We start from the raw sequence: 10,232 nt of genomic DNA on the forward strand, positions 1-10,232 counted from the left end.
GTGACTGGTGATAGAAGCAAGGTCTGATGCTGTAAAGAGCAATATTGCATAGGAACCTGGAATATCAGGTCCATGAATCAAGGCAAATTGGAAGTGGTCAAACAAGAGATGGCAAGAGTGAACGTCGACGTTCTAGGAATCAGCGAACTAAAATGGACTGGAATGGGTGAATTTAAGTTAGATGACCATTATATCTACTACTGCAGGCAGGAATCCCTTATAAGAAATGGAGTAGACATCATGGTCAACAAAAGAGTCCGAAATTCAGTACTTGGATGCAATCTCAAAAACGACAGAATGATCTCTGTTTGTCTCCAAGGCAAACCATTCAATATCACAGTAATACAAGTCTATGCCCCAACCAGTAATGCTGAAGAAGCTGAAGTTGAATGTTTCTATGAAGACCTACAAGACCTTTTAGAACTAATACCCAAAAAAGATGTCTTTTTCATGATAGGGAACTGGAATGCAAAAGTAGGAAGTCAAGAAACACCTGGAGTAACAGGCAAAATTTGGCCTTGGAATGTGGAATGAAGCAGGGCAAAGACTAATAGAGTTTTGCCAAGAAAATGCACTGGTCATAGCAAACACTCTCTTCCAACAACACAAGAGAAGACTCTACACATGGACATCACCAGATGGTCAACACTGAAATCAGATTGATTATATTCTCTGCAGCAAAAGTTGGAGAAGCTCTATACAGTCAACAAAACCAAGACCAGGAGCTGACTGTGGCTCAGATCATGAACTCCTTATTACCAAATTCAGACTGAAATTGAAGAAAGCAGGGAAAACCACTCGACCATTCAGATATGACCTAAATCAAATCCCTTATGATTATACAGTGGAAGTGAGAAATAGATTTAAGGGACTAGATCTGATACACAGAGTGCCTGATGAACTATGGACGGAAGTTTGTGACATTGTATAGGAGACAGGGATCAAGACCATCCTCATGGAAAAGAACTGCAAAAAGCAAAATGGCTGTCTGGGGAAGCCCTACAAATAGCTGTGAAAAGAAGAGAAGCGAAAAGCCAAGGAGAAAAGGAAAGATATAAGCATCTGAATGCAGAGTTCCAAAGAATAGCAAAAAGAGATAAGAAAACCTTCTTTAGCAATCAATGCAAAGAAATAGAGGAAAAGAACAGAATGGCAAAGACTAGAGATCTCTTCAAGAAAATTAGAGATACCAAGGCAATATTTCATGCAAAGATGGGCTCAATAAAGGACAGAAATTGTATGGACCTAACAAAAGCAGAAGATATTAAAAAGAGATGGCGAGAATACACAGAAAAACTGTTCAAAAAAATCTTCACGACCCAGATAATCACGATGGTGTGATTACTCATCTAGAGCTAGACATCCTGGAATGTGAAGTCAAGTGGGCCTTAGAAAGCATCACTACGAACAAAGCTAGTGGACGTGATGGCGTTCCAGTAGAGCTATTTCAAATCTTGAAAGATGATGCTGTGAAAGTGCTGCACTCAATATGCCAGCACATTTGGGAAACTCAGCAGTGGCCACAGGACTGGAAAAGGTCAGTTTTCATTCCAATCCCAAAGAAAGGCAATGCCAAAGAATGCTCAAACTACCACACAATTGCACTCATCTCACACGCTAGTAAAGTCATGCTCAAAATTCTCCAAGCCAGGCTTCAGCAATACGTGAACCATGAACTTCCAGATGTTCAAGCTGGGTTTAGAAAAGGGAGAGGAACCAGAGATGAAATTGCCAACATCCACTGGATCATGGAAAAAGCAAGAGAGTCCCAGAAAAACATCTATTTCTGCTTTATTGCCTATGCCAAAGCCTTTGCCTGTGTGGATCACAATAAACTGTAGAAAATTTTGAAAGAGATGGGAATACCAGACCACTTGACCTGCCTCTTGAGAAACCTGTATGCAGGCCAGGAAGCAACAGTTAGAACTGGACATGGAACAACAGACTGGTTCCAAATAAAAAAAGGAGTACACCAAGGCTGTATATTGCCACCCTGCTTATTTAACTTCTATGCAGAGTACATCATGAGAAACACTGGACTGGAAGAAGCACAAGCTGGAATCAAGACTGTTGGGAGAAATATCAATAACCTCAGATATGCAGATGATACCACCCTTATGGCAGAAAGTGAAGAGGAACTAAAAATCCTCTTGATGAAAGTGAAAGAGGAGAGTGAAAAAGTGGGCTTAAAGCTCCACATTCAGAAAACAAAGGTCATGGCACCTGGTCCCACCACTTCATGGGAAATAGATGAGGAAACAGTGTCAGACTTTATTTTGGGGGGCTCCAAAATCACTGCAGATGTTGACTGCAGCCATGAAATTAAAAGACACTTACTCCTTGGAAGAAAAGTTATGAGCAACCTAGATAGCATATTCAAAAGCAGAGACATTACTTTGCCAACTACGGTCCGTCTAGTCAAGGCTATGGTTTTTCCAGTAGTCATGTATGGATGTGAGAGTTGGACTGTGAAGAAGGCTGAACACTGAAGAATTGATGCTTCTGAACTGTGGTGTTGGAGAAGACTCTTGAGAGTCCCTTGGACTGCAAGGAGATCCAACCAGTCCATTCTGAAGGAGATCAGCCCTGGGATTTCTTTGGAAGGAGTGATGCTAAAGCTGAAACTCCAGTACTTTGGCCACCTCATGCAAAGAGTTGACTCATTGGAAAAGACTTTGATGCTGGGAGGGATTGGGGGCAGGAGGAGAAGGGGACGACAGAGGATGAGATGGCTGGATGGCATCACTGACTCGATGGACGCGAGTTTGGGTGAACTCCGGGAGTTGGTGATGGACAGGGAGGCCTGGCGTGCTGCGATTCATGGGGTCGCAAAGAGTCGGATACGACTGAGTGACTGAACTGAACTGAACTGATGAATAATTTGCCTCTTCATAGGCCATGCCTCCTCTATTCTTACCCATTCTCTGTTTATATTCCTCTGGAAATCCACATAATTGTAAACCTATAGCTCCCTCCTACATTGCATCACTTTCAAAAGGTAGTATGCCATCTTCCTCCATCTGTTACGATTGAAATTGCCTTGGAAATCAATATTATGGAGTAAAAATGTCTAATGTTGTAATATGGAACTAGTGATAAAGAAAACCTGTATGATAGGCTCTATCATAGTGTATTTACCTAGAAATTAAGCCTAAGTTAGTGCAGTCCTGAAACTGGAAGTGAACTTGGCAAAAACATATGTGTGACATGGAGAAAAAACACAAGCTTAATCTATCTTTTTGCTTATTTTAAGAGTGTGTATTTGATCATTCCATTTTTTACTCGTTCAACAAATACATAGTGAATTCTTATTACATACCAGATATCATATGTAGTGTCTAGAGAAAAATATATCTATTTTGGTTTTCTGTATCATTTCTAAAATGTTGAAAGCATTTTGTTGCTGTTGTTCAGTCATTGAGTTGTGTCTGACTCTTTGGCAACCCCATGGAGTGTAGCTCACCCGCATGGCTGGCATATTCTTTACCACTGAACCACTAAGGAAGCCTTGAAGACATTTTAAGGCAACATAAAAGTAGCTTTCATCATCTGGACTAAAGGGTGTGTGTGTGTGTGTGTGTGTGTGTGTGTGTGTTATCGGAACTAGCTGTGCTGTTAAGAAAGATGCTGTTTGGACTGGTCTAGGTCTCCTTATCATCCATAGGATTTCTCTCTAAAAGACAAATATCATGAAGAGGGAATGACTGTGACTTATTATTTGTAGATAGAAGTTACTTGTGTCTGTGTGTTAGAAACCAATTCTGACAGTTTTACCTCCTCCTGAAATCTCTTGGGGGCTCACTGACTCTGTTGCTGAAATGAGCCTAATAAAGCTGAGTTGCCACTTTGTACTACAGGATTCTGAAGAAGCAAACGTGTGTAGCCACCAAATAAAAAACAAAACTGTTGCGACATTTTATTTATTTCTGTATGTCTTCAGAATTACACAAGTGAATGGTCAAAGTGCAGAAAAATGAAAATGAGTGTTGTTTTGCATACACTGACTGTGAAATCTTCACAAAACCAAAATGTGACAATGCCTTTTAACTAAAGCTACTCTTGTCGTAGGACAAATCCTGATGATTCTCTCTGGAATCTCCAGTGGATGATTTTCTCTGGGACCATAGCAGTTTCAAGGTAAAAGAAAATGTCCTCAGAGTATCAGCACTGCCCCTACCCCCTGCCCCCCTGCCCCCGTGCCCCTGTTTCAAACAGCAGAACCTCAGAGCATTTGGAATTGGGCTAGCCCTGTATAAAGAAAACCAAATTTTACTGTATTGCCCTTTTCTTATCCTCTCCTGTTACCTCCCCCTAGATTCAGTCTTAATGAAAGTGAAAGAGTTAGTTGCTCAGTTGTGTCCAACTCTTTGCGACCCCATGGACGACGGCTTGCCAGGCTCCTCTGTCCATGGAATACTCCAGGCAAGAATACTGGAGTAGCTTGCCATTCCCTTCTTTAGGAGATCCTCCAGACCCAGGAATCGAACTCAGGTCTCCTGCTTTGCAGGTAGATTTTTGTTACTGTCTGAGCCATCAGGGAAGCCACCAAGATTCAGTCTTAGATCGTTCACCGTCTTTCCCATCCCATTCAACCCTCAGCAACTATTCCAAGAGATCCTGATTCTACACTGGGGGCCACTATGGTGCTACTGGCGCTTTAAAAGGGGCAACTGGAAGATGGAACAATAAGCCACAAAGCACAGAATTGCTCACTGATGTAACAGAATTGCACTGGTGTGACAGGTGCTGGGGCAGGGTGATATTTATGAACACAGAGTCCTTCCTTGCATCATGGAAGCACCTGTCCACTCTGGGAACTCTTAAGGCCAGCCCTGTTCAGGACCCACAGAGATGGTTTCAGTTCTTTATGCCCCAGACAGAGCATGTGAGTGAGAGGGGTGAAGACAATGTAATCGGAAACAAGCCAACCAGACAGTTCACAGGGGACAAAGTTATGCTGGCTCTGGTCCCGGTAAAAGGAGAACCTTGAGCCCATGTTCTGGGAGCTCCCACATTTCAGGGGAAGGCCTGAGAGGCCTCACACACTTATCAACAGTAGAGGAGAAGCCTGAATTGTGGATTGAGGGTGGTTTAGAGAGTTCAGGGCCGAGAGGCATCATATACCCATATTCACCTCTGCCTCATATCCTGTAACATTGTCCCAACCCCCGGCCACTTCAGGCAGGCACCAAATGGAATGCTGATCCAATTTTTTAGACAGTAATGTTTAGAAAAAAATACAGAGTGAAAGCAAGTTTAAGACACCACATCCCCCCTAAGCAAAACAAAGCCTTATTGCACAGAGTCAACGGTAAAGACTCATGTATCCCTGGAAGCTATGTTTTATTTTTGGAAGTTATTGTCATCAAGAGCTGGCTGACAAGATCAGAATGCTTTCTTTTAAGGACAACATACTGTGGGGTTTTTTTTCCTGCAGCTCTGGAAAGACATTAAAATGAAGGTACCATTCTCTGTCCAGACTCTACTTATCAGCTCTGTGACAATGGGTGGGTCTCTTAACCTCAGGAAGTCTAAGTTTCCACTTTTGCACGATGAATCTCTAATACCTAGAAAGTAGAACTGGAGGATTTAAAGCGAGACAGCATAGGCAAAGTGCTTTACACGGTGCTGGAAACAAAGCAAGCCCTCACTATTATTATAACCACCATTTTTATGATTACCAAAGTTATTCTTTCCCACTATCTAAATCTAGGATTTCACTCAGTCCATTCTGAAAGTAAACGAATAATTCCTGGTCTCTGAATAATGCATTTGGAAATCCTTAATTTAGTAGTTCTTGGACTGGGACACAAGAATGGGCTTCAGAGAACCCCATAAATGCCCTACAATTTTATGCAAACTTTTGAGTGACATACATCCCTCTGGAGAGAGAATCCATTGCTTTCATCAAACATGTTCCTGACTCTAAGCAAGATTTGCTTTGTTCAGTCACTCAGTCACGTCGGACTCTTTGTGACCCCATGGACTCTAGCCTGCCAGGCTTCCCTGTTCTTCACCATCTCCTGGAGCTTGCTCAAACTCATGTCTGTTGAGTTAGTGATGCCATCCAACCATCCTATCCTTTATTGTCTCCTTCTCCTCCTGCTCTCAATCTTTCCCAGCATCAGGGTCTTTTCTAATGAGTTGGCTCTTCTTGTCAGGTGGCCAAAGCAAGATTAACCAGTGCCTGAAGTGAAAAGGCTAACTTTCCAATAGGATTGTCCCAATTATTTCATATATCAGCTACTTTGAGAATAATTAAATTTCAATAGTGGGCTTTTCCAGAACAAGGTTGACAAACTGTTATCTAAAAAGAGTCAATCATCTAGATAGAGAAGTGGGGCTCTCATGAATATGTCTTCAGTTCAGTTCAGTTCAGTTCAGTCACTCAGTCGTGTCCGACTCTTTGAGAACCCATGAATCTAGCACACCAGGCCTCCCTGTTCATCACCATCTCCCGGAGTTCACTCAAACTCATGTCCATCGAGTCGGTGATGCCATCCAGCCATCTCATTCTCTGTCGTCCCCTTCTCCTCCTGCCCCTAATCCCTCCCAGCATTAGGGTCTTTTCAGATGAGTCAACTCTTTGCATGAGGTGGCCAAAGTAATGGAGTTTCAGCTTTAGCATCAGTCCTTCCAATGAAAACCCAGGACTGATTTCCTTTAGGATGGACTGTTTGGATCTCCTTGCAGTCCAAGGGACTCTCAAGAGTCTTCTCCAACACCACAGTTCAAAAGCATCAATTCTTTGGTGCTCACCTTTCTTCACAGTCCAACTCTCACATCCATACATGACCACTGGAAAAACCATAGCCTTGACTAGACAGACCTTTGTTGGCAAAGTAATGTCTCTGCTTTTGAATATGCTGTCTAGGTTGGTCATAACTTTTCTTCCAAGGAGTAAGCGTCTTTTAATTTCATGGCTGCAATCACCATCTGCAGTGATTTTGGAGTCCAAAAAAATAAAGTCTGACACTGTTTCCACTGTTTCCCCATCTATTTCCCATGAAGTGATGGGACCAGATACCATGATCTTCGTTTTCTGAATGTTGAGCTTTAAGCCAACTTTTTCACTCTCCTCTTTCACTTTCACCAAGAGGCTTTTTAGTTCCTCTTCACTCTCTGCCATAAGGGTGGTGTCATCTGCATATCTGAGGTTATTGATATTTCTCCCAGCAATCTTGAAGGATGTCAAATATTATTTGGCCCTTTCTCAGACTGCTGGCTGGTGCTTTGTTTGAATAGTTTTAAACAAAGCCTGACAGTAGATAGGCTCTCCTTTTACCCTCCTCTGCATCTTGACGTCTCTGGTTCTGTTCCACTGATGCTTCTTTGATTGTCTGCCTGACACCTTAATCCAAAGCTTTCAGGAAAAGGTTGGAGACAGCTTGTTTCAGATGGGGGTTGCTCCATGTAGTAGTAAGAGTTTTCTCTCCATTGAGATCCTGCTGTTGTTAGAGATACCAAACAGTTGTTGTGTGTTAGTTGCTCAGTTGTAACTCTTTGTGACCCCATGGACTGTAGCACGCCAGGGTCCTCTGTCCATGGAATTCTCTAGGCAAGAATATTGGAGTGGGTTGCAATTCCCTTCTCTAGGGGATCTTCCTAACTCAGGGATCTAACTTGAGTCTTCTGCATTGCAGGTGGATTTTTTATCATCTGAGCCACCAGGAAAGCCCACAAAAGAGTTAAGAGTTTTAGATAATTTCCTTCTTGGTGGTAGTTAAAAGACATTTAAAAGAACTTTTCACAGAGCAACTCAGTTCTCTAAAGCAGGGGTCCCCAACCTCCTGATCTAATGCCTGATGATCTGAGGTGGAGCTGATGTAATAAGAATATAAATAAGGTACACAATAAATGTAATGCACTTGAATCATCCCAAAACCATCTCCCCAGCCCTGGTCTGTGAAAACAAATTGTCTTCCATGAAACCAGTCCCTGGTGCCAAAAAGTTTGGGAACTGTTGCAGTAAGGAGTCTGTGATATCTCACGTACTGGAAGGCCAAATTTCAAGCAGGTTTAGTGTTAAGCTGGTGATTTAAATAGGCAAAAGGCTCTGTATCCTATTACTAATCCCAGAGCCGTGCGTTCCTCCCCCCATCACCACGTGACATTAGTGAGAAAGGTGACAGGCGATGCCATACGTCTAACTTCATCATCCAGTCCTGCTACCTGCAGACACTCAGGACTTGTCTGCCAGTAATGAGTCAGCAACTGTTTTCCAGTGACCAAGAGAATGGCCATTTCCTATAGTTGGCTAGGAGTGGGAGCAAAGAGAAAAGATATACAAGACAAAAAAGTTAAGACTTTATTCCCCCAGAAAATTAATAGTCCTGGTGAGAATACAAAATACAAAAATGTAAAGAACTTGCAAAACTAATACAAAATGATTGTAAATTCAGTTGGAAAACACCGGGTGAGCAGAGATACTCAGGGATTAAAAGAGCCAGAGAGGAATTGAAGAATTCACCGAAGGTTTCCACAGGAGGAGTGGCTGGAGCCAGGCTTGAGGCTGTGGGGACCATGAGTGTGAAGTAGCTGGGAGGGCCTTGTGAATCAAGTGAGATAAGACAGAAGACATGAAAGCACAGAAGGGCGAAAAATGAAGCCTAACACAGAATGGGTAATCAAATTCATCTAATTAGAATAAAGACTCCAGGGACTTCCCTGATGGTACTACGGTTAAGACTTCACCTTCCAATGCAGAGTGTACAGGTTTGATCCCTGGTCAGCAAGCAAAGATCCCACACGCCTCATAGTCAAAAAACTAAACCATAAAGCAGAATCAATATTATAACAAATTCAAAAGAGACCTTAAAACTGTTCCTATCAGAATAAAGACTCTCCATACAAAAAATAGATGGTTCTAAGAATAAAGCAGAGCCTAGATTATGTTAAGTTCATTTATTAACTCATTCATTCATTTTTTTCATTCTTTCAACATGTGCTTAGAGTCTATGTACCTTGAGATACTGCTTTCCTAGTCTCTGAAGGTAGACTAATTCTCTACTGATTACAGTACATTCTAGGTGGAAGAGATAGATAATGGACAATAAATAATGATAAGCAATAAATTTTTTAAAATGCCATCTGAGTCTATTTGGTGAATAGGGTCCCAAGCCCATGTGTCAAGCTTTTAAGGTTGCTAAGATACCCTGGTGTGAGAGACATACTTAGTGGAGTGCCATTACTATCTCATGGACTCCTCCAAACATCATCACTGTTCTCCCCTTTCTGTTTCAAGGTTATAGTAAGGCCTCTGGTGCAGAACAATAAGCAATAAAGTCACGATGCCACTGAGTTCATGTGCAGTCTGTCCGCAGGTCAGAGACCTTGACTGTCAGCATGTATAGAACTGCCCTTAGGATTTGAACAGCAAGAAGAGGCAAAGCAAAAATCAACTGTGTTTTGGAAATTGCCCACCGAATACTATTTGTGACTTCCCCCTTGATAACACACTGGACAATGTAAAATCTTGCATAGATAATACATTTTGGCTTGAAAAGTGTTTGGCTCAAAATAATTTCCTGTGATTGATTATCAGCCAACCTAGCTGTAGAACTGGCTTCCCAGGTGGCGCTAGTGCTCAAGAATCTGCTTGCCAATGCAGAGATGTGTTCCAATGCCAGGAAGAGACATGGGTTCAATCCCTGGGTGAGGAAGATCCCCTGGGGAAGGAAACCCACTCCAGTATTCTTGCCTGGAGAATCCCATGGAAAGAGGAGCCTGGTGGGCTATAGTCCATGGGGTCACAAAGAGTCAGACATGATGAAGCAACTTAGGACGAAGCAGCTGTAGAACTATTTTGATGTGTATACTTACTAAACTTTCTCTTTATAAGGTAAAGCAATTGATTCAGCTGTAATGGGAGATACATACTCCTCTAATTTGATATCTGAAAGAAATAAGACAATGAGAAATAAGCTACATTTTTGTGTTTTGTCTTCAGCGGAGCTGGGCCAGTCAATAGTTGTAGCTTGTAACAGAACAGTGCTAGGGAAGAAACAGGGAATCTATAGGAGGGCTGATCTCTGATCTGGCCATGGAGTTAAAATGACCCAAATTTTAACTGTTCAAATGATGCTGAGACCCAGTCAGACCTTGGAACTTTCCCTGTAAAACAAGGCAAAAGAAAATATGAACCAAATAGTAGCTGCATAAAATTTCATGAATATCATGGGTATGGTATCCCTATCCTTTCTGAAGGAGACTAACCAAATTCTGAGGTCCTT

Source organism: Capricornis sumatraensis, chromosome 5, assembly GCF_032405125.1.
Source record: "Capricornis sumatraensis isolate serow.1 chromosome 5, serow.2, whole genome shotgun sequence".
NCBI lineage: Eukaryota > Metazoa > Chordata > Mammalia > Artiodactyla > Bovidae > Capricornis > Capricornis sumatraensis.